The sequence below is a fragment of the Podarcis bocagei genome (genome assembly GCF_964188305.1).
Source record: "Podarcis bocagei genome assembly, chromosome: 7".
In the NCBI taxonomy this organism is placed as follows: domain Eukaryota; kingdom Metazoa; phylum Chordata; class Lepidosauria; order Squamata; family Lacertidae; genus Podarcis; species Podarcis bocagei.
Window position 1 is genome coordinate 8928022 of NC_138132.1, and position 27899 is coordinate 8955920.

The 27899-nt window shown below is 49.6% G+C and overlaps 1 protein-coding gene and 1 long non-coding RNA gene across 4 annotated transcripts in view; one reads left to right on the forward strand and one right to left on the reverse strand.

Moving 5' to 3' along the window:
- Positions 1-2472: 2472 nt before the first annotated feature.
- LOC308590679 lies at positions 2473-27886 on the reverse strand. Its single transcript, XR_014009868.1, has 3 exons — positions 27368-27886; positions 25981-26196; positions 2473-2920 (listed from the first exon to the last, which is right to left on the reverse strand). It is a non-coding gene; the product is annotated as an uncharacterized lncRNA (long non-coding RNA).
- Positions 15148-27899, forward strand: part of NPAS1 (neuronal PAS domain protein 1) — a 98359-nt gene continuing 85607 nt past the window's right edge. For 2 of the 3 annotated variants that reach the window (XM_081200255.1, XM_081200257.1), the window contains exon 1: positions 15148-15338. The gene's annotated coding sequence lies outside the window, so the exon portion shown is untranslated. Of the gene's footprint in view, positions 15339-15887; positions 16522-27899 lie in introns of those variants that run through there. The other variant, XM_081200256.1, reaches the window with a different exon arrangement.

Here is a 27899-nt window from a genome sequence, read left to right on the forward strand (position 1 = left end):
TTCTGAAGGAAATCAGCCCTGAGTGCTCACTGGAAGGACAGATCCTGAAGCTGAGGCTCCAATACTTTGGCCACCTCATGAGAAGAGAAGACTCCCTGGAAAAGACCCTGATGTTGGGAAAGATGGAGGGCACAAGGAGAAGGGGACGACAGAGGACGAGATGGTTGGACAGTGTTCTCGAAGCTACCAGCATGAGTTTGACCAAACTGCGGGAGGCAGTGGAAGACAGGAGTGCCTGGCGTGCTCTGGTCCAGGGGGTCACAAAGAGTCGGACACAACTAAACGACTAAACAACAACATTAGCAGGGGGTTGGACTGGATGATCCTTGGAGGCCTCTTCCAAATCTACAATTCCACAACAATTTTACCAATGCACTAGATAAGAACATCAGAAACTGGATCAGGGCAAAGGCCTGCCTAGCCCAGTGTCCGGTATCCGCAGCCAGACCCTTTGTCGGGAAGCCCAGGAGCAGGATCTGAATTGATGCACACTCTCCCCCACTCGTGAGGAACTGGTATTTCACCAATGGAGGGGAAACGGAGACGCTGCGGGCTGCGCCGCTGTGCTCAAAGGGTTAACTCCCGAGCCAGTCTTCTTTGGGTCTCCTCTCTGCTCCCCCCTCCCCCCTCTATCCTAGCCCTGAAAGAGTTAACGGAGGTCAGGCATGTGTCAGCGGCTGGCAGTGTCTGGGAACCGCTGCATGGTTATGAGGCAGCGCAGGGGCCCCCCAGGGATCATCTGACATGGATTGAAAACTGCCTGATTGACAGCTGTGGCTCCGCCGGAGTCAAAGGGCTTCCCAGCGGAGCCACACGGGTCAAGCTTGGGCCTAGTCCCTCCAGGCAGCTCTGGCGATGGGTCTTTCCACAGCCCACCCCTCCTCCTGCCGTGCGCACCCTGCATCACCAAGCGCCTCCCTTCCCCATTCATCTTCCTGATCACGCTCGCATTCCTCCGCTGCCTGGGAGCCTCTTCAAGTATGCAGGGAAGGGAGCCTGTGCGCACACGGACGGGCGCACCTGCTGTAGACAAGGCCCGGCTGGAAGGAAAACCCTTGGCCACATCGGGTGGGGTGGAGGGGCATGGCAGAACCCCAAAGGAAGCAGACCTCATGCAACATAAGATGCTCTCTGCATGGCACATCTTCCAGAACTGTGCTGGTCCCGTGGGCTACCCAAGAGGCGAGGTCCAAGTCCGGTCCGTGGTCAAAGGTGCAACGAGGAGGCAGTCCGTAGTAGCTGAAGCTGGGTGCAGGGCAGGGAGTTGGGTGAAGTCAGGAACAGGCTTGCAAGCAGGGAGCCAGGGCAGGTCAGGCAGAAAAGCAGGACAGGGTTCAGGCAGGAACTGGCAACCAACAATGTTGCTCCCGCAACCTGGGACTGGGCTGGCTGCTTTTATCTGCCCCGAGGCATAGGGCGGCCCCGATCCTCTGGTGACTCGCCTCTCCTGGCCTGGAGGCAAGCACTCCTCCTGCGGGAACTTAGTTCCCTCCGCCTCTCTGCCCTGAGCCTCTGCAGCTCCGGAGAGGCTGGATGGTTACCGGACCCAGAGGCAACCTCAGCTTCCCCTTATGGGGCTGAGAGTGGAGCACCTGCAGGCAATGGGTCCTCCATCACCTCAGGAGCCAGAGCAGACTCAGCTGCTGCCTGCACCTGAGGATCCAGCACAGGTGAGGACCCTTCAGGCTCATGCCCCATCCCCGGCTCAGCTGGTTCTGGAGGCGGGGAATCCTGTGCAGGCTGGGATCCCTCAGGTTCAGCATCCAAGTCCGAATCCCAGGCCATCACAAGAACCCTCCAAGTATCCCAATTTTCCAGGGACAGTCCCGGATTTACAGAAGGCGTCCCGCTTTCTGATTTGATTCCGGAACATTCCGCTTTTCCATAGGACGCCCGTATTTTCATCGCAGAAATGTTGGAGGGTATGGAATAGGATGTCCCTAGGGCAGGGGGCAGGGACGCTGTGTGTTAAACCACAGAGCCTAGGTCTTGCCAATCAGAAGGTCGGCAGTTCGAATCCCCGTGATGGGGTGAGCTCCTGTTGCTTGGTCCCTGCTCCTGCCAACCTAGCAGTTCAAAAGCATGTCAAAGAGCAAGTAGATAAATAGGTACCGCTCCAACAGGAAGGTAAATGGTGTTTCCATGCGCTGCTCTGGTTCGCCAGAAGCGGCTTAGTCCTGCTGGCCACATGACCCGGAAGCTGTACGCCGGCTCCCGCGGCCAATAAAGCGAGATGAGCGCTGCAACCCCAGAGTCAGTCACGACTGGACCTAATGGTCAGAGGTCCCTTTGCCTTTACCTTAGGGCAGGGGTCAGCAAACTTTTTCAGCAGGGGGCCGGTTCACTGTCCCTCAGACCTTGGGGGGCTAGACACTATTTTGGGGGGGGCAAATATGAACAAATTCCTATACCCCACAAATAACCCAGAGATGCATTTTAAATAAAAGGACACATTCTACTCATGTAAAAACACGCTGATTCCTGGACCATACACTGGCCGGATTTAGAAGTCGAATGGGCCGGATCTGGGCCCCGGGCCTTAGGTTGCCTACCCGTGGTCTAGGGCTTCTTTACAGCCAGGACTCTCCAGAATTCATTTCTCAGGTGGACAGCCATTTCCATTCAAAGAGAACGAAGGAGGTGGGTTCTGGGACATCACCTTCTAGAAAAATGGCGCTGGACACCCTTATTTTCATTGGAGACATGTTGGAGGGTATGATCTGTTGTCTGAGAGTTGCAGAATCGGGTGGCAGCTTTCTGCGCGGTGAATGTGAATGGGCTTTTTCAGATCCACAGCATCGTGGAGTTTCCACACTGCTCCGAACACGGCGGGTCATCTCTGGCCAGGTTTCCCTCGAGTAGTCCCACTGAAACGGCTGGACCCAGCTTAGTCATGTTCGTGGCTTTTCATGGGCCTCCTCTGAGTAATAATAATAATAATAAATTTTATTTATGCCCCGCCCTTCCCGGTCAGAGCCGGGCTCAGGGTGGCTAACACCAGTAAAATTACAGTAATTTAAAAGTAGCCTCAATGGTCGCAAAAGGAGTCAATTCACAGAGTACTCAGAAGTTATTCAGACATCACACAATGTCCACCGTGGACCAGGGAGCAGGTTGCTTCAGTCTGCATTTACAGGCAGACTCACGTAGAATCATAGAATCATAGAGTTGGAAGAGACCACAAGGGCCATCGAGTCCAACCCCCTGCCAAGCAGGAAACACCATCAGAGCACTCCTGACATATGGCTGTCAAGCCTCTGCTTAAAGACCTCCAAAGGAGGAGACTCCACCACACTCCTTGGCAGCAAATTCCACTGTCGAACAGCTCTTGCTGTCAGGAAGTTCTTCCTAATGTTTAGGTGGAATCTTCGTTCTTGTAGTTTGGATCCATTGCTCCGTGTCCGCTTCTCTGGAGCAGCAGAAAACAACCTTTCTCCCTCCTCTATGTGACATCCTTTTATATATTTGAACATGGCTATCATATCACCCCTTAACCTCCTCTACTCCAGGCTAAACATGCCCAGCTCCCTTAACCGTTCCTCATAAGGCATCGTTTCCAGGCCTTTGACCATTTTGGTTGCCCTCCTCTGGACACGTTCCAGTTTGTCAGTGTCCTTCTTGAACTGTGGTGCCCAGAACTGGACACAGTACTCCAGGTGAGGTCTGACCAGAGCAGAATACAGTGGCACTATTGATTTGTGATTGGTGCTTTCCGAAACAATACCGGAACTGAAAGACAACCTGCCTTAGAAATCTGTACTTCTCTGGATTTCGCGAACGTAGAATGGTCAAGTTAGAATGGACCCCAAAGGCCATCTAGTCCAGCCCCCTGCAGTGCAGGAATCGCAGCTAACAATGTGGTTCTCCAGCCAAGTAATGTGTATATAAACTGGCATATGCTAGAGTACAGAGCGCATTCAAATGGATGTTCAATAGTGAACATAATATGCAAAAATAGGGAAACTAGCTAAAAACATGCAAAAGACTATCGTTAAAAGGTAATTAGACTCTTACAGAATTGAAACTATATATAAAGAAGCAAATCTATTACAATACCGATAATAAAAACAGCGCGACATTATTAAAAGTCCTTTAAAAAACGTAACAACTCCAAAACAGTTCCCAAAGGCTTGTCAGAATAAAAGCCTTCACCTGCTGCTAAAGGGAGGAGGGAGCCAATCTCTGGGCAGGGAGTTCCAAAGTTGCCTGGGAGCTACCAGCAAGTAGGCCCTGCAGCAGCATTTGTAAGTTTCCCTCCGGCCACCAAGTGGACTAGAAATGGGGAGTCCAGGAGTTGCAGGAACACTGGATACCCACAAGCTAACTTTCTGCCTCCCAGTCTTCAAAGAAGAGAAGAGGAGGAGTTTGGATTTGATATCCTGCTTTATTACTACCCGAAGGAGTCTCAAAGCGGCTAACATTCTCCTTTCCCTTCCTCCCCCACAACAAACACTCTGTGAAGTGAGTGAGGCTGAGAGACTTCAGAGAAGTGTGACTGGCCCAAGGTCACCCAGCAGCTGCAGGTGGAGGAGCGGAGACGCGAACCCAGTTCACCAGATTACGAGTCTACCGCTCTTAACCACTACACTACTCTGGCTCTTAACCAAAAGCCCAGGGGCCCCATGGTGTTGTAAGGAAGGTGCTTCTGTTGGAGTCCCTGATGTGAAGTTCTTGACTGTCAGTCCCAGAAGATTTGCATCCTGCTCTTCTGATACATTTGCATTGCTCAGAGCAGCTTCTGACACATAGGATGCAAGACTCTCTTAACAAAACGAGGTGGAACAGGGCTTGTTACTTTCCACATCACTCCTGGCAAAGGAATGTGAAAACCCAGTGGTCCCCAAACTTTTTCCAGGCCCATTTGGTTCCATAAACTCATCTCTAGTGCTCCCCTATGCTGTAAAAAGCATTACTCAGAATAATGCTTTTCACGATCCACTACGGAAGAAAACACAGTAGCATTCAAAACAGTAACAATTAATTGCATAGCTATTCAAATCCAATTTGTAGCCCTGGATTCCCAGAAAAACTGAGTGTGTGACGTTGATGTTCACAAAAATTTATAAATATATGCTCTGATCTAATATTGTAGCATACACACACACACACACACACACACACACACAACATAACACATATGCAGCAAAGAGTGCTGCATGGAAAATATTTTCACACATTATTACAGAACATAAGGGTGAAGGAAAGTCATAGCATAAAATATTGATGGAAGGGACCCCTGTGGTCATTTAGTCCAACCCCCTGAAATGCAGGAATCTCAACTAAAACATCCATGACAGATGGCCATCCAACCTTTGCTTAGAAACCTCCAGGGAAGGAGTGTCCACCAGCTCCCAAGGGAGTCAAACAGCTCTTGCTGCCAGAAAGTTCTTCCTGATGTTTAGTCAGATTTTCCTTTCTTGTCGCTTGAAGCCGTGGGTTCGAGTCCTACCCTCCAGAGCAAGAGAAAACAAGCTTGCTCCACCTTCCGTGTGACAGCCCTTGAGATATTTGAAGATGGCTCTCATATCTCCTCTCGGTCTCCTCTTTTCCAGGCTAAATGTTCCCAACTCCCTCAACCATTCCTCATCAGGCTTGGTTTTGAGACCCTCCACTACAAGAGCCCTCTCCCCTTCTGTGGTTTCCAGAAACTGGTATTCAGCCAGAAGTGGTTTAGTCCTGCTGGCCACACGACCTGGAAAGCTGTCTGTGGTCAAACGCAGGCTCCCTCAGCCTGAAAAGCAAGATGGGCGCCACACCCCATAGTCTCCTTTGACTGGACTTAAGCATCTACGGGTCCTTTTCCATTTTTACCTTTATTCGAAAGCATTGCTGCTTTCAGCTGTGGAGGCAAACAGAGCCTCCATCGTAGCTAATAGCTAGATCAGGGGTCAGCAACCTTTTTCAGCCGTGGGCCGGTCCACTGTCCCTCAGACCTTGTGGGGGGCCGGACTATATTTTGGAAAAAAATGAACGAATTACTATTCCCCACAAATAACCCAGAGATGCATTTTTAAAAAAAGGGCACATTCTACTCATGTAAAAACACGCTGATTCCCGGACCGTCCATGGGCCGGTTTGAGAAGGCGATTAGGCCACATCCGGCCCCCGGGCCTTAGGTTGCCCACCCCTGAGCTAGATTACCCTCATGGTTGCTTCCAACTCTAATAAGAATAATAATTTCATTATTTGTACCTTGCCCATCTGACTGGCTTGTCCCAGTCACTCCCTGGGCTGCCTCAGCCATCTATGATTCTATGAGTCTCCGTAAATTTGTCCAATCCTCTTTTACAGCTGCCATCACTGGCTCCTGTGGGAGAGAGTTCCGCAGTTTAAACTACGTGCTCTCTCTCTTTCTCTGTGTGTGTGTGTGTCCTGCCATGAACTTCCCACATCCAGAAGTTCCTCCGGCCCTTTGACTGACCTGCCTGTCGCTGACATCTTTCGGACTGTCAGATTCTATCCGCTGATGGGAAAAAAGGAGCAGAGATTTTAAAAAATGCCTGCATTGTTCATTCCAGGACACGCCGCAATAAAGGTGGATGTGGACTCCCCGCCCACTCCGCACAACTAGAAAATGACAACAGCGTATCTGACAAGTTTATTTCGGAGGGATGAGTTGTCAGAAAATCTGGGCGGGGGGCGAGAATTCTCCAGATAGTGTTGGAAGCTGTGTACTTGGGTACCAAACAGCATTGAGAGGACTAGCGGCATGTTCTGCCCTCGTTGAACCACCGCAAGCATGTGGAGCGGCCCCCCTCGCCCACGTGGCTCCTGCCTCTCCCTTCTCCCCACCCCCACCCCACACGCAACGGCCTGTCAATCAAGCACAGGGTGACATGGCAAGCCGTCCTTGGTCATTACGGCTGACAGATGTCCATTATCTCCTAATCTCTCTGCATTAATCAGGTGTTTGCTGCCAATCACGTTGGCTGGGGGAGATGTGTTTTTATTTGCATCTGTCAGGGCCAATTACTGCTGTGCAGACAAAAGCTTGCCATGTTTTTACCCCCTTCTCTCCCTCTTCTGTCATGGATTTCATCTTTCCTCTTGCAAGGGGGAAGGAAGGCCAGAGGGACCTTTGAAAGTTGCAGGATTTCCACAGGCTCCAGAAAGGGGCGATCGGGAGGGTGGGCGGGCTTCTTAGAGGGCAGAAAATTCTGCAGCGCCACAAACGCCTGGTGAGCAACTAGGGACTCTGCTAGATTGGTAAAGAAAAAGGTGTTTTATATGCGTTGTATATGCAATATAACATTGCGACACCAGGGGGCGCCGTGGAGTTCCGTTTTTTGCCAACTCGATTTTTCATACAAAGTTTACAACACGTTTTCCTGAAACGCTGCTTTGATATGTCTGGATCCAGCCAAGGTTTCTTGGTGAGCTGCTTGTGGAGGAAGAAGGGGCCTGAGACCACCCCAAAGTGGGTGCCATGCCCTGTGTCTATGTCTTACTGTTGTTATTTAGTTGTTTCCGACTCTTCATGACCCCCTGGACCAGAGCACGCCAGGCACTCCTGTCTTCCACTGCCTCCCGCAGTTTGGTCAAACTCATGCTAGTAGCTTCGAGAACACTATCCAACCATCTCGTCCTCTGTTGTCCCCTTCTCCTTGGGCCCTCCATCTTTCCCAACATCAGGGTCTTTTCCAGGGAGTCTTCTCTTCTCATGAGGTGGCCAAAGTATTGGAGCCTCAGCTTCAGGATCTGTCCTTCCAGTGAGCACTCAGGGCTGATTTCCCTAAGAATGGATCAGTTTGATCTTCTTGCAGTCCATGGGACTCTCAAGAGTCTCCTCCAGCACCAGAATTCAAAAGCATCCATTCTTCAGCGATCAGCCTTCTTTATGGTCCAGCTCTCACTTCCATACATCACTACTGGGAAAACCATACGGACCTTTGTTGGCAAGGTGATGTCTCTGCTTTTTAAGATTCTGTCTGCCTTGCTGTGGCGAAGGGGCTTGAATAACTCAGAGAAGCTATGAGCTATGCCGTGCAGGGCCACCCAAGATGGACAGGTCATAGTAGAGAGTTTTGACCAAACATGATCCACCTGGAGCAGGAACCAGCAAGCCACTCCAGTATCCCTGCCAAGAAAACTCCATGTCTTACTATATTTATTTATTTATATCCCACCTTTTACTTTGAGGAGCCCAAGGTGGAAAACACGGTTTCTCCACACAACAGCCCTTTGATGTAGGTTGGGCTGAGAGGCAGTGACTGGCCCAAGGTCATCCTGGGAGCTTCGTGGATGAATGGGGATTCGAACCCTGATCTCCCCGGTCCTAGCCCAACACATTAACCCAGGGTTTCCTCAAACTTGAGTCTCCCGCAGCCCCCTCCCAAACTAGCAGGGATGATGGGATTTGTAGTCCAAAAAACAGCTGGAGACCCAGGTTTGGGGAACACTGCTCTAACCACTACACCACACTGGCTCTGGCAGTATTGGTGGATGGGGGCAGGGGAGAGGCAATTCATTTTAGGCCAGCCTTCCTCAACCTGGTGCCCCCTCGCTTTTCCCCTTTTTTGGGACTACAACTCCCATCAGCCCCAGCCAGCACAGTTGATGGGAGTTGTAGTCCAGCAGCTGGAAGCCCACCAGCCTTAGGTGGCTGATGTTGGTCCCCCGTCTCACCATTCAAATCAGCGGTTCCCATAGTGTTCAGCAGCGCCCCCTGGGGGTTGGTAGGATTACCCAGAGTGGGAGCTAAGAGGCGAGGGCAATGGAGATGAAAAAGATTATCAGACTTTGCAGAACTTGTATCCCTGGGTCAAGTTCGTCGGTTTTGTTGCATTAATTTGACCAAACAGGTTTTTTTTACATATACAGTCATACCTCGGGTTACAGACGCTTCAGGTTATGTGTTTTCGGGTTGCGCAATGCACTGAACCTGGAAGTACTAGAACGGGTTACTTCCGGGTTTTGGCACTTGCGCATGCGCAAAAACACTAAATAACACTTTGCACATGTGCAGAAGCACTAGAGCGGGACTGTGGGTTGTGAAAGCTGCAGGTTGCGAACGTGCCTCCCGCATGGATCACGTTCGCAACCTGAGCGTCCACTGTGATTTTTATTGGGTTTTTTGCACGTTTTCCAAGTGTAGCATCCTATAAACAAACCTTTGGCTATCACAGCCTAGGACTTCTGTCAACCTCGACTAATGGTTTTCTAACTTTCTTTCTGATTTTGCATTTTTATTTTAATAGTTACTGCTATAAAATCCAAATCCTAAATAAACTCCTTCTTAGTCCTTTTTCGCAATAATTCATATAGTTCTCCTTACAAAACTCCTGGCAACCCTGCAAGCGATGTCAGTCGATTACAATTGTCTCTCAAATATATCATAAATTTCTTCCCATCTTCCAGGAGAGTCTGGTCTTGCTGGTTGCGAATTTCCCCACTTAATTTCGCCAACTAAACATTTTTAATTGGATTTTGAATGAAATGTGGAATTAATTGTTACTGCTTTGAATTTTGTGGTGTTATCTTTCTTAGAGGGTTGTGCAAGCAGCGATTTGGAATAATGCTTTTTACGGGGAAGGGGGCATTCGGGATGTGTTTATGGGACCAAGAGGGCGATGCCCCCCCCAGGAGTTGGAAACCACTGATTTAAATCAAGGGCTGGAGGACGGAGGGGAATGAGGCTGGGAATTTCCGTCTGTGGAGGAAAATTTGCTTAAGATGGAATGGAATGTTTGCAAATATCAGGAACTTCCCATTCAGATATTGTGAGATGCTGAAAGGTAATACCAAATGAGACACTGACTCTCAAAATGTGGAACTCGTATTAAAGTTGGGAGCATTGGCCAATCAAAATGTGTTTCAATTAAATTAAAATTGAAATCTCACATGCTTTCCGTTGCCAAATACTTGATGCCATTAGTCAGCAGTTCAATGCTGTTTCTTTCTGTTTAGCTGTCCATTGTTCTTGACACATTGGAGAAAAAGGTATTGCTCGTAATGTCAAAAGACAAGGCTGGGTTTTCAAAAAATACCGTCTTAATATGGCTACCACACATTGGGAAGAGTTCCTAAGGCATAAGTCCCATTTTACAAAGTTTATGTAAAAGTGGGTGATTGCCAACTTAGTTCTAGCTATTGAAATCAATAAGCTTAAGTCACGCCCTTTATTTCCAGTGGATCTTCTCTGAGTAGAGGTGGCATTGCCCACAACCTAGACTCCACTGGAAAAGCTTAGAATCATAGAATCATAGAATCATAGAATCATAGAGTTGGAAGAGACCACAAGGGCCATCGAGTCCAACCCCCTGCCAAGCAGGAAACACCATCAGAGCACTCCTGACATATGGTTGTCAAGCCTCTGCTTAAAGACCTCCAAAGTAGGAGACTCCACCACACTCCTTGGCAGCAAATTCCACTGTCGAACAGCTCTTACTGTCAGGAAGTTCTTCCTAATGTTTAGGTGGAATCTTCTTTCTTGTAGTTTGGATCCATTGCTCCGTGTCCGCTTCTCTGGAGCAGCAGAAAACAACCTTTCTCCCTCCTCTATGTGACATCCTTTTATATATTTGAACATGGCTATCATATCACCCCTTAACCTCCTCTTCTCCAGGCTAAACATGCCCAGCTCCCTTAGCCGTTCCTCATAAGGCATCGTTTCCAGGCCTTTGACCATTTTGGTTGCCCTCCTCTGGACACGTTCCAGTTTGTCAGTGTCCTTCTTGAATTGTGGTGCCCAGAACTGGACACAGTACTCCAGGTGTGGTCTGACCAGAGCAGAATACAGTGGCACTATTACTTCCCTTGATCTAGATGCTATACTCCTATTGATGCAGCCCAGAATTGCATTGGCTTTTTTAGCTGCCGCGTCACACTGTTGGCTCATGTCAAGTTTGTGGTCAACCAAGACTCCTAGATCCTTTTCACATGTACTGCTCTCAAGCCAGGTGTCACCCATCTTGTATTTGTGCCTCTCATTTTTTTTGCCCAAGTGCAATACTTTACATTTCTCCCTGTTAAAATTCATCTTGTTTGTTTTGGCCCAGTTCTCTAATCTGTCAAGGTCGTTTTGAAGTGTGATCCTGTCCTCTGGGGTGTTAGCCACCCCTCCCAGTTTGGTGTCATCTGCAAATTTGATCAGGATGCCCTTGAGTCCATCATCCAAGTCGTTGATAAAGATGTTAAATAAGACCGGGCCCAAGACAGAACCCTGTGGCACCCCACTAGTCACTCTTCTCCAGGATGAAGAGGAACCATTGATGAGCACCCTTTGGGTTCGGTCAGTCAGCCAGTTACAAATCCACTGAGTGGTAGCAGAGTCAAGACCGCATTTTACCAGCTTCTTTACAAGAATATCATGGGGCACCTTGTCAAATGCCTTACTGAAATCAAGGTAGGCTATATCCACTGAGTTCCCTTCATCTACCAGGCTTGTAATTCTGTCAAAAAATGAGATCAGGTTAGTCTGACATGACTTATTTTTCAGAAATCCATGCTGACTATTGGTGATCACAGCATTCCTTTCTAGGTGCTCACAGACTGTTTGCTTAATGATCTGCTCCAGAATCTTCCCTGCTATTGATGTCAGACTGACTGGGCGGTAATTATTTGGGTCCTCTCTTTTCCCCTTTTTGAAAATAGGGACAACATTTGCCCTCCTCCAGTCTGCCGGGACTTCGCCTGTTCTCCAGGATTTCTCGAAGATGACTGCCAGTGGTTCTGAGATCACATCTGCCAGTTCTTTTAATACTCTTGGATGCAGTTCATCTGGCCCTGGAGACTTGAATACATCTAAACTAGCCAAATATTCTTGTACTGTCTCCTTAGTTATTCTGGGCTGTGTTTCCTTTGCTGAATCATTTGCTCCAAATTCTTCAGGTCGGGCATTGTTTTCTTTATCGGAGAAGACTGAGGCAAAGAAGGCATTGAGGAGTTCAGCCCTTTCTGTGTCCCCTGTTTGCATTTCACCATCTTCTCCTCTGAGTGACCCCACTGTTTCTTTGTTCTTCCTTTTGCTACGAACATACCCATAAAAGCCTTTTTTGTTGCTTTTAACCTCTCTAGCAAGCCTGAGTTCATTCTGTGCTTTAGCTTTTCTGACTTTGTGTCTACACGTGCTGGCTATTTGTTTGAATTCCTCTTTGGTGGTTTCCCCCCTTTTCCATTTTTTGTACACATCCTTTTTTAATCTTAATTCAGTTAAAAGTTCTTTAGATAGCCACCCTGGCTTCTTTAGGCACCTTCCATGTTTCCGTCTCATTGGTATTGCCTGACGTTGTGCTTTTACTATCTCCCTCTTAACAAACTCCCAGCCATCATGAACTCCCTTTCCTTTTAGTATTGCTGTCCATGGGATCTCACCCAGCACTTCCCTAAGTTTTATGAAGTCGGCTTTCTTAAAGTCAAGAAATTGAGTCCTAGTATGCTTGGCTGCTCCTTTCCGCTGTATAGTAAACTTCAGAAGAGCATGATCACTCGCGCCTAATGATCCTTCCACTTCTACCCCACTAACCAGGTCATCAACATTGGTTAGGACCAGATCTAAAATGGCTGTTCCTCTTGTTGCTTCTCCCACTTTCTGGACAATGAAGTTGTCTGCAAGGCCAGTGAGGAATCTGTTTGACCTTATGCTCTTGGCTGAGTTTGACGCCCAACAAATATCCGGGTAATTGAAGTCCCCCATTACTACTATCTCCCTTCCTTTTGCATGCTTGGCCATCTGTTCCAGGAAGGCATCATCTATGTCCTCCGTTTGGCTTGGGGATCTATAGTAAACTCCCACAATGAGGTCTCTGTTATTCTTCTCTCCCTTAATTTTGACCCAAATGCTCTCACATTGGCTTTGAGGTTCTAAATCTTGGATCTCTTCACAGGTATACACATCCCTGACATATAACGCCACTCCTCCTCCTTTCTTGTCTGGTCTGTTTCTCTGAAATAGATTGTATCCCCCCATTATTACATTCCAATCGTGGGACTTATCCCACCAGGTTTCAGTGATGTGTGTGCGCGCACACACACAAAACACTCTAGCCATGATAAACATATTTTCTCCAAAGCACAGAGTTGTTGTTTTTTAAATCTGATTTGCGCTTAATTAAGCTCATTTTACTTCTCACCTCATTCATTTTATAATGTGCACTCCCCCTCTTGTTTTTACACTGTGATTATGATGATGATGATTTATTAAATTTGTATATTGCCCTTCATCTCCAGATCTTAGGGTGGGACACAACATAAAAATGGTGACCTTTGACAGCAAACTTGGTGCCTTCCCGAACATTTTGGACCACAAATCTCAGCCTCCCTGAACTTTGGCCCTGCTGGCAGAAGGGCTGATGGGAAATGGAGTCCAACATGAGTCAGAAGACAAAAGGTGAACCACCCTTGATTTTATTACGATGATTATAAACCACCCTATAACAGAGGTGATTTGTTTTTACAAAACGAAATAAAACAGATTAGGAACAGACAATACACCGCACAAACCGAAAGCTAAGCTAAACCTAAGAATTGGTATAGATTTAGAAAAGTGAAGCAAGTTTGAAAGATCTGGTGTTGAAAATACTTTGGGATAGTTGCCAAGTGGGGTTTTCTTGAGAGAGAGGGTGCCACCACCAAAAAGGCTTTTCGCTCCTCTGGTACTCATTTAGGGAACCGAAAATGGCCCCCCCAAAATGACCTCAGGGTTCAGATAGATAAGATAGGTGGGACAAACTGCCTGGTCCCAAGACAATCCAGGCCAAATTCTGTCGTCGTGTTTATTTTGGTTGTTGTATACCATGGGTAGGCAAACTAAGGCCCGTGGGCCGGATCCGGCCCAATCGCCTTCTAAATCTGGCTTGCGGACGGTCTGGGAATCAGTGTGTTTTTACATGAGTAGAATGTGTCCTTTTATGAAAAATGCATCTCTGAGTTATTTGTGGGGCATAGGAATTCATTCATTCCCCCCCCCCAAAAAAATATAGTCCGGCCCCCACAAGGTCTGAGGGACAGTGGACCAGCCCCCTGCTGAAAAGTTTGCTGACCCCTGTAATGTATACTAACTTCCATAGGAAAAAGAAACAGGAATTGTAAACTATAATATGTGGAATTAACAAGAATAAGTATTAGAATAAATAAATGGAAAACCCTGACAAGAGATACTGAGCTTCCTTACCTTAACACGAGGAACAAACCTTTATAGTGAATAATGATTCATTCAAGAGCGCAAGTTAGAGGAATATTTGGCAAATAAAATGTAACTAGCCACAAAGGGGAGCTCCATGATCCAGCAGAAGCCCATGTCCAATTCATGTCTTTGAGTGCAAACTCTTGGTATGCTCAGAGGCAATTCCAGCAACTGGCTTTGTACAAAAGTAAAGAATGATTAAACATCTTTGGTGTTGCTTCTACATTCCTACAGTGCGGGGGGGGGGGTTGGACTTGATGGCTCTGGGGGCCCCACACTACTCTACAATTCTGATTCTATGGTTGCTGCTCTTCTTTCAATGCATGGACGCTTTCTGGCTTTGGTCTGCACGCATTTCTTCTTTTTTTGCCAAATAACATTTATTAGTTTTCCCAATTTTGGACAACATCAGTGTCAAATTTAACACAATCGCCCCCAAAAGTTGACTTCCCACTTTGCGTCCTAGACGCGTCCCTGCTTTCCCCCATCGCTTGCTATTACATTTTGATTTCTGACCCCCAATTCATTCCTTGTATTACAATTTATTATTATTGTTATTTTTTAAAAAAAATCCCTTTCCCGTTATCCATCAGCTGTCGATTGATCAACTCCTGCTCGTATATATTCACGCAACAAGAACAAAAGGCGGTTATCCATCTTCCTTGCCTGCCCGCTCCGAACCTGCGCGCATTTCCAGAATCCAGCGGCGCGCTTGTGTGTGTGTTTGGTGCGTGCGCGCGTGGAGATGAGCGCCCCTGCGCGCGTACAGAGCGCCCTGGCCGCTCAACTTCGGCTCGGGCCGACCCCCATTCCTCCTCCTCCTCCTCCTCCTCCTCCCCCCTCCCCCCCCGTCCAGTCGGCGGAGGGGCGGAGGCGGCATCAGTATGCGCAGCGCCGCGCCCGCTCATCACCATGTGAAAGGCAGCCGCGCCGGCGGCGCCTGCTGCTTCTGCACCCGCTCCAGCGAGAGCGCAGCGCAGCCGGGGCTCGCCGGGGCGGACGCGCCTTCGCCGGCCGGCCGGCCCGCCTCCCTTCCCTTCCTCGTGCGCACCCGCTCGATCGCCCGCTCTATGGCGGAGCCTCCCCGCCGGGCCGCCCCGAGGCCGCGCTGGACGGGCAGATCCCGGCGGGGGCGTCCCGGGCGCGGGGAGGAGAAGGAGGCGGGCGCCGCCACCGCCACCGCTTCTTCTGCTTATGCTGCCATCATGCGCGCCCGGTGAGTGAGACGCGGGGAGCCTGGGGCGCCCCGACGAGCCCCCGGCGGCCCCGGAGCGGAGCACGTGCGCGCCGGGCGCGTTGGGGTGGGGTCGTCGGGGAAAGTTTGAGGGCGGATTGGAGGGGGGTCCGAGAGCGCCTGAGCGGGAGGCGAGGTGATTGGGGATCCCTCACCCCTCCGAGGGTGAGGGTTCAGGGACGAAGAGGGGGAAAGTTTTGGGGGCCCCGTACAGCAACGTGTGGTTTTGTGGGGAGGGTGAGAAGATTGGGGGAAGAAAGGAGACGAGGTGGCGCAGGAGAGCTTTTCTGAAGGCTGGAGCCTCCTTTTGGGGGAGCCCCTAGACGGGGTTTGGGGTGAGGAGCAGAAAGACGGTTGTGAAGAAAGTGGGACGGAGGCGCGAAGTTGGGACTGGGTGGGACGGGACGGGACCCCACAGGGTCATCCAGCTCAACCCCCTGCAGTTCAGGAAGCGAGGGGGTTTCGATGGAGGCTGCCTGAAAGTGGGTGCACCCACTTTTTTACATGGGGGTGGTGGTGGTGGAGGGAGTGGTGAGGCTACCACGGAGGTGTGACCTGGCTCGTCCGAATTGTCTGGAGCAGCAGTGATGTCTCCGATAATGGCGGGGAGAGAGAACCACATATAGGAAGGGAGCACAAAGTTCCTAGTAGGGGTGGATGTCTCCCTGAACGGGGGGGGGGCGCTTGATGAGAGGTTCCTGGGGTCATGTGACTTGCATTAGGCACTGGGTGGGTACCCATAGATGGGTCAAGCTGTTGTGAAGGAATGTCTGATGTCTCCTTCCCATGGTTTGTCTGGGGATGCAGAGTCAAAGCCTTTGGGAATCCGGCCTCCTTGCACTGCCCCAGAGCTGGATGGTGGCGCTTGGCTGCTTCCTGGGTCCCTCTGCCCCTTGGCAGAGATCCTCCCTGCCCTCGATTCTTTGGGGTCCTCCTTCCATTTCCCCCAGTGTGGGGTTTCCCCACCACCTGACCCTCCTCTTCCATCTGGTGCTTTCCCTGTGCCCAACTTCCGATAAGATTTAGGCTTGGAGGGGTGGGGTGAGTCCTCCCCCCACTTCAGAAGAAGCAAGGCCACCCCCATAATTCTTGCTTGAACCCCATAATCCAGGGTGGTGGGTGACTTAACAGGAGCTTTTTACAGGATCCAGCCAAAGCGAAAAAGGTAAGTGCGAAGTTTGCTTCCTGTAAATTCTGGCCTGGGATGTTCCTCCCTTCTTATCTTTCTGGAGTGCCAAAGACCAAACTGCGGGCGTCTTGTCTGGTGACTTCTGTGTTTGCCCAGAGTGGTTTGCATGGTCCTAGCCTTGCTTTGTGCCAAACTTGAGGGCTTTTTTTCCTGGGCGGAGGAGGGGGGAAACAATTGTTGCTTGTTTTTGCTCCACCAGAAGCAAAAGATGGGCATGAGCAAATAAATAAATCGACTCGCCGCTGAACAGTCAACTAGGCAGTCACCCTGGTGAAATCTGAAACAGGCAAGAAGTGCATCCCCTGTCCCCAATTTGGCCCTTGAGGTTCTGAATCGTGGCCACTGTTTTCTATGATACCTTCTCTGCACTGAGCCAAGAATTGGTCAATTCTGTGAAAGAGGTGCTGGGGCTGAAAATCCCCATTCCCAGCTTTGCTGGCTGCTTTCTCCCCCCCCCCCCTCTCAGCTGCAGGCGTCTCAAGTGTAGTGAGCAGTCAGGGGGAAAGGCACTCTGCACATGTTCAGAGGTTGCAGCCTCCGTTCACCGCAACTTTGCCTGTCCAGCAGCTGACGGCAGAAAACAGGTTTGCAGGTCTTGAGTGCTGGGGTCAAGAACTGCAATGCTCAAGGGTGGACAGGGGTCTTGGCTGAGTTGGTTGCATCCTCACGAAAAGAGATGGTGTCCTGACAGAGTTTCCAGCTTTGGAAAGGGATGCTTTCGGTTTTTTTGCTTAGGGCAGAAGCAAAGCGAGGGAGCTCAGACTTCGCAGTGTGTGTGTTTGTTCCTGAGATCCAAAGGTGACGTTTTTGGAAAGAGTGCTCCAGGTTTAGCTGGGCTTTTGTGGAAGGAACGCAGACGTCAAAAGGTGTTTGGGTTGCAGAGCTTCAGAATCTGGTTGCATGCAGGTATACAGCTTGGGCGTCTCGTGTGGAGCTTGTGCCAAAACCTGGATGTTGAGGGCTTTGGACAGCTCAGGGATAACGAAAAGCAGAGCAGAAAGCTCCAGAGAGTCGCCTTCATCCCCCTGGCTACCATTTTCAGGGACTCGTTATAACACAGGTGTGTGTCCCTTCCTCGCTTCCACACCTTTTAACTGGGCTTGTGAAACAGCCACATACTGGACTGCTTTTTGGCCAGCTAATATTACTTCTGTTGGTCCACTTAACTCAGTGTTGTCTACAGTGGTTCAGCCAGGAGTCTTTTCCAGCCATGAATTGAACCCGGGACCTTTTGCATGCCCCAGGGTGGGGTGGGGAGGAGGGGAAAGCCTCCCCGTGTTTCTATCAGGCCTTCAGATGTGCTAGAAGTGATGGGCGGTGTGTTTGATGGCGGATGGTCCAGCCTTGTGCGCTACACTTCCCTTCGAGTCTGGGCTGCCGGCAGGAAACTCTCTTGTAAAAAAATGCTCTTTTATTTTAGGAGCTAGCAGAACTTTTCTTCAACCCTGCACCCCCAATTTTTGATTAAAACTGCAGAAAGCAAATGGTTTGTATTCTTAAAAAAAAAAGTCAATCTCCCCCTTTCTTACTTGCCAGGTTTAAAAGGAAAGGGTTTGCCGTTTCTGGCAAAGTGTGCTCTGTGCCGCCCAGCCCCCTGCAAGTTTTTGTTGGGGTGGGGGAATCGGCGCAGGTTGTCTCAGGGCCAGATTGAAGGCAGGCTCAGTGATAGAGCACCTGCCTTGCGTGGAGAAGGTTTCTGGTTCAGTCCCCAGCAGGTGAGACCTGGCAAAGGTCTCTTTCTAGTTGCAACCCTGGAGAGCAGCTGCCAGTCCGTGTAGGCAGTACTGATGCGTCAGAATACTTTGAGGGGCTCTATGTGGAACGAATGGTTCCTTTGGAACGAATGGGAGATCCTTGTCCTCCAGGGGCTTCGCTTCCTTGCTGCCGCCGTCAGAGATGGTGGCGTGAATGATTTTGGTAGAGTGCAACCCAGCGTTTCCTAATCCCTGTTTCTCAGCTGGGTGTCTTCTCTGCCACTTGGGTCGTGTTTCTGAGCAAAAGGGCATTTATTTCCCTTTCGTTTTCTGCCTTGTATACCGATGCTGAATTTCTCTCTCTGAGCGAAAGTCTTTCTGCAACTAAAACACCACCAGATCCCTGCATAAGAGGGAGTTGGCAGGCAGCAGGTACGACATGACTTGACCCCTCATTTGGAGGGGCAGAGTAGACTGAAGATTAACAGGGAGGAGAGATGCAATGGAGTGTCCTGGAAGAAGGCATGGCTGGCTGGGCAGCAACACACTGCGCTGCAACTTTATGTTGCAGGGCCCGCTTGTTTATTTCTTTCCACCAAATCCTGGCTTTATACCACAACTCTTTTTCAAGCCTTGCATGTGTTTTCAAAACTGCTTGGGCTTTCTTTAATTTCCCGTGTTGTCCTCCAACTTTCTCTGCCGAGTTTGGGACAGTCTCTCTGGAGGTCTGGCCCCAAATATTTCATTGCCCCATCAGCTGTGGGCGTTTGGAGAGGTGCTTTTCAGATCGCTCTCAGTGTTACAGAGGATGCTGCCGACTGAGCAGGTTCCGCAAATTGCACTCTCCGTTCTCTGTGGCTTTGCAAGGGACGATGGGGTGTGCGCACCCCAGGAATCGTGCTTTGCTTCTCTGCATCCCCAAAAAATCTTGTCTCGCTTTAGCGATAGCTCTGGCATTGCTCGTAAACCTGGTCTTCTGGCTGCTTAAAATGTTTGCCGCTAGGAACGTGATATCGGCGTTTCAAAGAAAGCTTTCCTTCTAGCTCTTTTGGCTACTTTATCTCTTCTCAGGGTTTTTTTTTTGGTGCAGTGAAGCGCTGCCGTGCCAATAATCTTTAAGCTGCCTACCTACCTGAACTCCCCTTTGGAAACTAATTTGTGTGCCCTTCTGCTCTTCTTCGGTGCCCTCTGCGGGGTGATCTCTCCCCAGGTGCAGGCTGCCTTTCCCCCAGTCTTCCCCCTCGTCCTAGTTAGTCGCTTTCACCCCTTTTGTTGTCATGGCTGTCGCTGGCGCACCAAACGGATGCTCCTTTCCAAAAAAACACACACCACTCCGCCTTCCTGGCTTGAAAGTTTCAGGCATGCACAAGTCCCCGATGGAGTGTGTCTCCATCCTCTCCCCCCCAAAAAAAACACCCCCCGCCTTCTGCTCCAAAGTCTCCTGGCGCCCCAGTCCTTTCCATGCCATCCTCAACATGCAAAGGTGTTTAACCGGCGGGCCTGCGAGGGCATTGGTATGCGCGGTGTGCAGCGTCTATTGATGATCTCGATTTTATATGCGAGAGAGGTGTGGGTTTTGTATTGGTATGTGCGAGAGGGTGCTGGTGCAGTTGTGCGTGCCTCTGGATCGGTATGCGTGGGCACTCACGCATCGAATGCGGGGAGGAGGAGAAAGGAGAGGCTTGGGGGTGCGTGCCCCACCTTCAGAGCCTGCCTGGTAGAGCCGACTCTATGCTGATGCTTGAAAAAGAGCCACTTTTTGCTCCTGCTTTCTTGAATTCCCAGCCACTGCAGATAATATTTATTTTCAGCTTTCCCAATGGACTGTTCTGCATAGCCGAGCCAAACTGGGCAGCCTTCCTCCTCTTCTGGCGAATTGCACCCCAGGGCGAGAAGTTTATTTGGCACAGTCCAAGGGGGCTTGGATGTCGCGAGTCTCTTCTTGGTTAGGTTGTCGCTTTGAAACCGAGGTTGTTGTTGTTTAGTTGTTTAGTCGTGTCCGATTCTTCGTGACCCCATGGACCAGAGCACACCAGGCACTTCTGTCTTCCACTGCCTCCCTCAGTTTGGTCAAACTCATGTTTGTATCTTCGAGAACACTGTCCAACCATCTCGTCCTCTGTCGCCCCCTTCTCCTTGTGCCCTCCATCTTTCCCAACATCAGGGTCTTTTCCGGGGAGTCTTCTCTTCTCCTGAGGTGGCCAAAGTATTGGAGCCTCAGCTTCAGGATCTGTCCTTCCAGTGAGCACTCAGGGCTGATCTCCTTCAGAATGGAGAGGTTTGATCTTCTTGCAGTCCATGGGACTCCCAAAAGTCTCCTCCAGCACCAGAATTCAAAAGCATCAATTCTTTGGTGATCAGCCTTCTTTATGGTCCAGCTCTCACTTCGATACAACACTACTGGGAAAACCATGGCTTTAACTATACGGACCTTTGTTTGGAAACCGAGGTTAGCTGAGGATGAGCAGTCCGTTTAAACCAGGCCTTGGCAACCGGGCGCCCTGCAGACTGTTTGGAATACAACTCTCACAGCTGGGCCCCTGGCCAATCCTTACGGTACACTGCCTCTGGTTTTGGAGTCTCTATTCTTAACCAGTGTGGCCAGTCACTTAAGTAGAGTCCTGCTGCATCAGGCAGTGTTAGAAACTCAAATCTTTAAGCTGACCGCCAAATGGCACCTTAAACCTAGGTTATGGTCCCAAAGGGATGCAGGTGGCGCTGTGGGTTAAACCACAGAGCCTAGGGCTTGCCAATCAGAAGGTCAGAGGTTCGAATCCCCACGACGGGGTGAGCTCCCGTTGTTCTGTCTCTGCTCCTGCCATCCTAGCAGTTCGAAAGCACAAAGTGCAAGTAGATAGATAAATAGGTACTGCTCCGGCGGGAAGGTAAACGGCGTTTCCGTGTGCTGCTCTGGTTTGCTAGAAGTGGCTTAGTCATGCTGGCCACATGACCTGGAAGCTGTCTGCGGACAAACGCCAGCTCCCTCGGCCAATAAAGTGAGATGAGCGCCTCAACCTCAGAGTCGGTCACAACTGGACCTAATGGCCAGGGGCCACTTTAACTTTATGGTCCCAAAACAGAATGTCTGGGCACTTTTTTAAAAAAAACTATAGAATTTATTATTATTATTATTCATTTCATTTCTATACCGCTTTCTATTTTAAAGAGAACACCTCAAACCAGGTTACAGCACATTGAAACATCAAACAAACCAATCCAGAATAAAACAAATTCAAGCTTTCAGGAAAATATTTCAGATCCTTCTCTCAGTGACACTTCACTTCCCCCACATTTAATGACCTACTTGGTTTATAGAGCTGCCCCATAGCAGAAGGACTCTAGGAAGGCAGTGTGGTGTAGTGGTTAGAGTGTTGGACTGGGAGCTGGGAGATCAGGGTTGAAATCCCCAACCAGCCATGAAGTTTGCTGGGTGACCTTGGACCAGTCACAGCCTCTTAACCTTCCTTATAGGGTACTACTTTGTAGAAACGGATGGAATATAAATGCAGCAAACAAGCTCTTTCTGCTTAACTGCTAATGAAAGCTGGAGGGGCCAGCCGGATGGAGATGTCAGTCGCCAAACTGGCACCCAGAGATCGCAATTTGATCTGCGCCGGTCTCAAAATGTGCCTGGCTCAATTCTAACACTGCATCTGAAATACCCGTTGGGCGGAGGTCTCTGTGATCCTTTCCTTGTCCGTCTGGGACACAGGTCTCTGCCTGATATGTAAGGGGGAGCAGGGCAGGTGGCAGTTGCCAAGTGGTGAGGGTAAGGCCCTTTGTGCATGCCCAGAGGAACAGTTCCGAAAGTACGAGGCCCGGGAGCCTGTGGCCCTCCAGATCTTTGGCCAGACTCCAGTTCCTGTCATTCCTGATCGTTGGCCATGGCGGCTGGAGCCATTGGGAGTCCAACAGCATTTGGAGAGTGCAGGATCCCGACCCCTGCGATATATTATTACTTTGGACTTCCTGGATGTTTTGTTCACTCTTGCCCAGCCATATAGGTAGAAGCTTTCAAGGGAAACTGGGAAAAAAGAGGTGACGTCTCATGTTGGTAGTACCACTTTTTTGTTATTCAAAGTGCTTGGCAATCCTTCGCTTTTTCACCCCTGATATCCTGGAGGATTGTGTGTCAAACATCCATGCCCTGGTTAAATCTAGGCTTGGCTACTGCCCTATGCTCCACATGGGGCTGCCCTTGAAGACAGTTCAGAAACTACAATGGGGGAGAGGAAACCCACTAATATATTTAGATGTATTTTTACAGTGGGGAAACTGAACTTGAGAGCTAGTGACTTAGCCAAGGCTGACTCCACAGGATAGATTTGAACTCGGGTCTCCCGGGACCCACCCTGAAATCCCTTGTGGCCCCTTTGTTTTATTGTCTCCGAAGAATATGGCGATGCGCTCGATTTATTTATATTTTATTTTTAGGAAGGTCTCCTTCTCTCTGGGTTTTTACTGCCAGCTCTGTGGATTTTTAATTATAACTCCAGCAAAGGGAGTCAGCGATAATTGAGCTAAATTTGTGTCATAGTTTATGCTAATAATTTTTTTTTTTGCAATTAGTGGCTTTTTAGCAAGATTCTTCTCTCAAGCTCAGCTTTTGCTGCTCGGAGAGTTTGTCAGCCCTGCAGTTTTCCATTCTTCCCTCTGTGCCGCTTCCTCCCACTCTAGTAAGGCAAACTTGTTTTCTTGCAGAGAGCTCTCCGTACAAATGGAGAGCTATTTCAGGGCCTCTTTTCTGCATCCCAAAAGGCAGATTTCTCTCCCCCCGCCCCCCCCAGTGTCATACGACTTTTCTATATGTCGCTTTCCCTAAATTAATGTGAGTGTAAATATGTATACTTTCAAAAAATTGACTGTATAGGCAGCTCAGCAGTATAACTCTCTCTGAGCTGTTTCACAGCAAGGAGCAGAATAGCGAATCCAAAATTCAAGGCACGACTAGGGCAGGATTAAATTCACTGCTTCTCCAGCTTCAGCTGATGGCTAGCGCATCTCATGCCCTGCTTGTGCACTTTTGGGGTGGCCAGGCGAGAAGAGGGTGCGACACTAGGGGGGGTCTCCTTTGGCCTGATCCAGCTAATGGGGCCTCTAAAGGTAAAGGGATCCCTGACCGTTAGGTCCAGTCGTGGACAACTCTGGGGTTGCGGCGCTCATCTCGCTTTATTGGCCGAGGGAGCCGGCGTACATCTTCCGGGTCATGTGCCCAGCATGACTAAGCCGCTTCTGGCGAACCAGAGCAGCGCACGGAAACGCCGTTTACCTTCCCACCGGAGTGGTACCTATTATCTACTTGCACTTTGACGTGCTTTCAAACTGCTAGGATGGCAGGAGCAGGGACTGAGCAATGGGAGCTCACCCCGTTGCAGGGATTCGAACCACCAACCTTCTGATTGGCAAGCCCTAGGCTCTGTGGTTTAACCCACAGAGCCACCCGAGTCCCTGCCCCCTGCCCTAGGGACACCCTATTCCATACCCTCCAACATTTCTGCAATGAAAATAGGGACGTCCTAAGGAAAAGCGTGACGTTCCAGGATCAAACCAGAAACCGGGACGGCTTCTGTAAATCCGGGACTGCCCATGGAAAATTGGGATACTTGGAGGATTCTGGCAGATGTGCCATGCACACAGCATCTTATGTTGCATGAGGTCTGCCTCCTTTGGGGTTCTGCCATGCCCCTCCACCCCACCCAATGCGGCCAAGGGTTTTCCTTCCAGCTGGGCCTCGTCTCCAATCGCCGGGTGTGCCGAGAGCTCACCCCGTTGCGGGGATTCGAACCGCCAAGCTTCTGATCGGCAAGCCCAAGAGGCTCTGTGGTTTAACCCACAGCGCTACCCGTGTCCCTATGGGGACTCTACTGATGTCCTTATCCAGGACTGAAACTTTCCCCAAATCGTAGACCATATCTTTTCCTGGCTAACCTCCCAGGGGCTGCATGCTGGAGGTGGGCAGGGCCAGAGGGAAAAGTGGGCGGAGCAACTAGTACAACCTTTCATAGGAGGGATCGTAGAATTGTAAAGTTGGAAGCAGGGTTCAAAATTAGCCGGGCGCCAGGTTCATTTGGCACCTAAAGATTCTCCATTTGCGAGCACCTCAAAAAGTCTGGGTGCCATTTTTTTGCACCTGGCTGACACTCAAGGATGACTGAAAGGTATGTGCTTGGAAGCCATAAAGTATACGTTAAGGATAGACAATACGTTAAGGAGTTTAACAATAAAGAGTAGATCCTTTTGAAAACTGAAGCTTAAAAAAAAAAAAAGTAATATTTTTGTAATATTACAAAACATTTGTGGGTTTTTCTTGAATATTTTTGTAAACATCAAATTAAACAGGCGTTAACAATTTCTGATCAAAATTTGATATTAACAGCGTGTCTCTTATGTGAATTGCGTATTAGTTCATTCTTATCAAAATAATAAGTAAAAAGTGTTGCCGACCCCCCACAAATGGCGACTAGATATGCTGTTTAGGCGCCGACAACCCAGGTCCCAGAAGCCATTCGGCTCCTAGTTTTTCTATCCCAGTTTCTAACACTGGTTGGAAGGGATCTCAATCAAACAAAAGGCCTGTTGTTATTATTATTATTAAAATTTATATACCACGCTTCATCAAAAGATATCAGGGCGGCTCAGAGAAAAGAGACAAGATGAAACACAAGTAAATAATTAAAGCACCACAACAAAACAATACCCCCCGCCCCACGGATACATTTAAAAGACTGTAGGATATTAATCAGCCAAGAGGAAAGTTTTCGCCTGGCGCCTAAAAATATATAATGAAGGCGCCAGGTGAGCCGCCTGGTGAGAGCGTTCTACAAACAGGGAGCCACTGCAGAAAAGTCCCCGTCCTCCTGTGGTCACCCTCCGGTCCTTATGTGGAGGATGCACACAAAGAAGGGCCTCAGATGGTGATCACAGGGTCTGACGGGCGCGTGGCGTTATAAGCAGTTGGTCCCTTACCTTTCTCGCCCTTGTCTGGCTACAGTGATCCATCTGATGGTGACCTCCAGGCTTGATTATTGTAACTCGCTCTACACGGGGCTGCCCTTGAAGCTGACCCAGAAACTCCCGCGGGTGCAGAATGCCGCGCCGAGACTCCTTACGGGGTCCTTGCTGCGGGATCACATTCACCCAGTGCTATACCAGCTGCACTGGCTCCCAGTGGAGTACAGGGTCAGCTTTAAGGTACAGTTTTTAACCTTCAAAGCCTTTTATGGCCTAGGACCCTCATACTTACAGGACCGCCTCTCCTGGTATGACCCGCAGAGGACCTTACGGTCCGCAAATAATAATATCTTGGAGGTCCCGGGCCTCAGGGAGGTTAAACTGGCCTCAACCAGAGCCAGGGCTTTTTCGGCCGTGGCCCCGATCTGGTGGAACGCTCTATTGCCGGAGACCAGGGCCGTGCGGGACTTGACATCCCTCCAAGATGGAGCTGTTCCGCCTGGCCTTTGGTCCGGGCCCAGTTTGACCCCCCTCTATGGGATCCTGTAAGTTACCTCTTTGGCCCTTAATCGGCTCATGTGGGACCAACATGGATAGCTGGCCCTGAGGTTCCCGACCCCTATGGTTGTAATTTGTGGGCGGTCATTTAATTTTATCCGGATTCTAATTTTTAAGCTGTATTTTAATCAATTGTTTGATTGTGTTTTAATGTACTTTGATATTTGATGTCAGCTGCCCTGAGCCCGGTCTCTGGCCGGGGAGGGTGGGGTATAAATAAAAATTTACTTACTTATATGGAGTCCAGTGTGTCATCCTCCCGCAATTCCACAGGTGTCAGTCAGATGCCCCAGACATCTCTCCCGTCACTCTGCTGCTTCCCAGCCACTGGCATTCTGAGGTAGACTGCTTCTGAATCGGCAGGTTCCATCTGGACCATTGTGACTAATCGCCATCCACAGACCCCCTGCTCCATGACTTTGTTGAATCCGTCATCCACCATCAGATTCTGTGAAACATGATTAGGGAACCTTGGGCAGCGTGGCCCTCCAGGCTTCTCTATGTGGCCCTTGGAACCTTCCCTAGGACCCACCCTTTCACTGGCCCTGTTTTGCACCCCAACTGTTTTTGCCTAGCTGTCTTTGAACTCTGCTCTAATCTCGATGGAAGCCAGAGAGGCGAGTGCGAGTGTCTGTAGAAACTAGCCTACCAGGTAAGGGTTAAAAACCAAATTCATGGCCCCACCCACTTTTGCTTCCATGTGGCCCCTGGGGAGAGGAATAGGGGGCTCTTGGGTGAAAAACGGTTCCCCAATCCAGAATTAAAATTTGTGCCCCAAGTTGGTCGGTTGATTTGCAGCCTGGAGTAGCTCACAGCTATTTCCTGCTGTGAAATAAGTGCATTGCATGGGGGTTGGGCTAGATGGCCTTTGGTATCCCTTCCAAGAATGTGGCCCGGCAGTTTGGGCAAAGGGAGCAGTGGGTGTTCACCCATAGCCACCCCGAGGAGCTGGGGGGGACGGATGCCCATCATGGAACCCAGAGGCTGTTGCCATGCAGAGCCAAGTCAGATGAGGCGGCAGAGTTTTTCCTCTGCAAAGCGTTTTTGCAAACAAATCACAGCAGTTTCCGCCGCAATCCACACTGTTCAGAGAAGGGCTGGGATGTACGGAGCCACGTACGGCAGGTGCAATGTTGGGGGGTGCCAGAGAAATAAGTGCACCCCATTGGCACAGGGCAGGTTCTGAAATGTGTAGAAAAATTCCCGGCATTTCGGTTGACTAGCCGGTGCATGCGCTGCTGAAATATTGAAACCAATCCCCCCCATTTCTGGAATCATGGCACGGGGCACTTTTTATGATAATTGGAGTAAACGTGCTGCCAGTCACTGTCGGGAGACATTTTCCTTTCCAATTCTGGATGACTGTTAATGCGCCAGGACAAAAACGTTTTCGTGTTTGCCCTTCGCTCTCAGACTTTGCCGTTTGATTGGCTCAAGTGTGGGGCAAGGGCCCTGCAAGGCGGTTGGACTCCAGCTCCCATCAGTCAGCGTGGCCAATGCTCAGGGACCATGGAATCGCAGAATTATAGAGTCGGAAGGGGTCCCCTGGGGGTCATCTAGTCCAACCCCCTGCAGTGCAAGGTGAGTTGTTGTCCAGCAGTATCTAAATGGTTCTTTACCTCTGGACAGAAGCTTTTGTTGATTAGTCTGCTGATTGAGACTTGCAGATCTGAGAGCCAGTGTGGTGTAGTGGTTAAGAGCGATAGACTCGTAATCTGGGGAACCGGGTTCGCATCTCTGCTCCTCCACATGCAGCTGCTGGGTGACCTTGGGCCAGTCACACTTCTCTGAAGTCTCTCAGCCCCACTCACCTCACAGAGTGTTGGTTGTGGGGGAGGAAGGGAAAGGAGAATGTTAGCCGCTTTGAGACTCCTTAGGGTAGTGATAAAGCGGGATATCAAATCCAAACTCTTCTTCTTCTTCTTCAGATCAAATTTAATGTTTATGGGCATGAGGACTAGAAACTTCAGTGCTGTTTTTTGGCACTGATTTTGAAAAGATTCTGGATCTTGCGCTGGGCACTCAATTCTTCTCTTTTGGGCTGGTGTGTGTGAGTGTGAGAGAGAGAATATACACAGCATTGTATACAGTTTTGGCTCCAAGTGATTGCAGTGGGAAAACGGAGTTCACAGGAAGAAGTAAAAAGCGCTG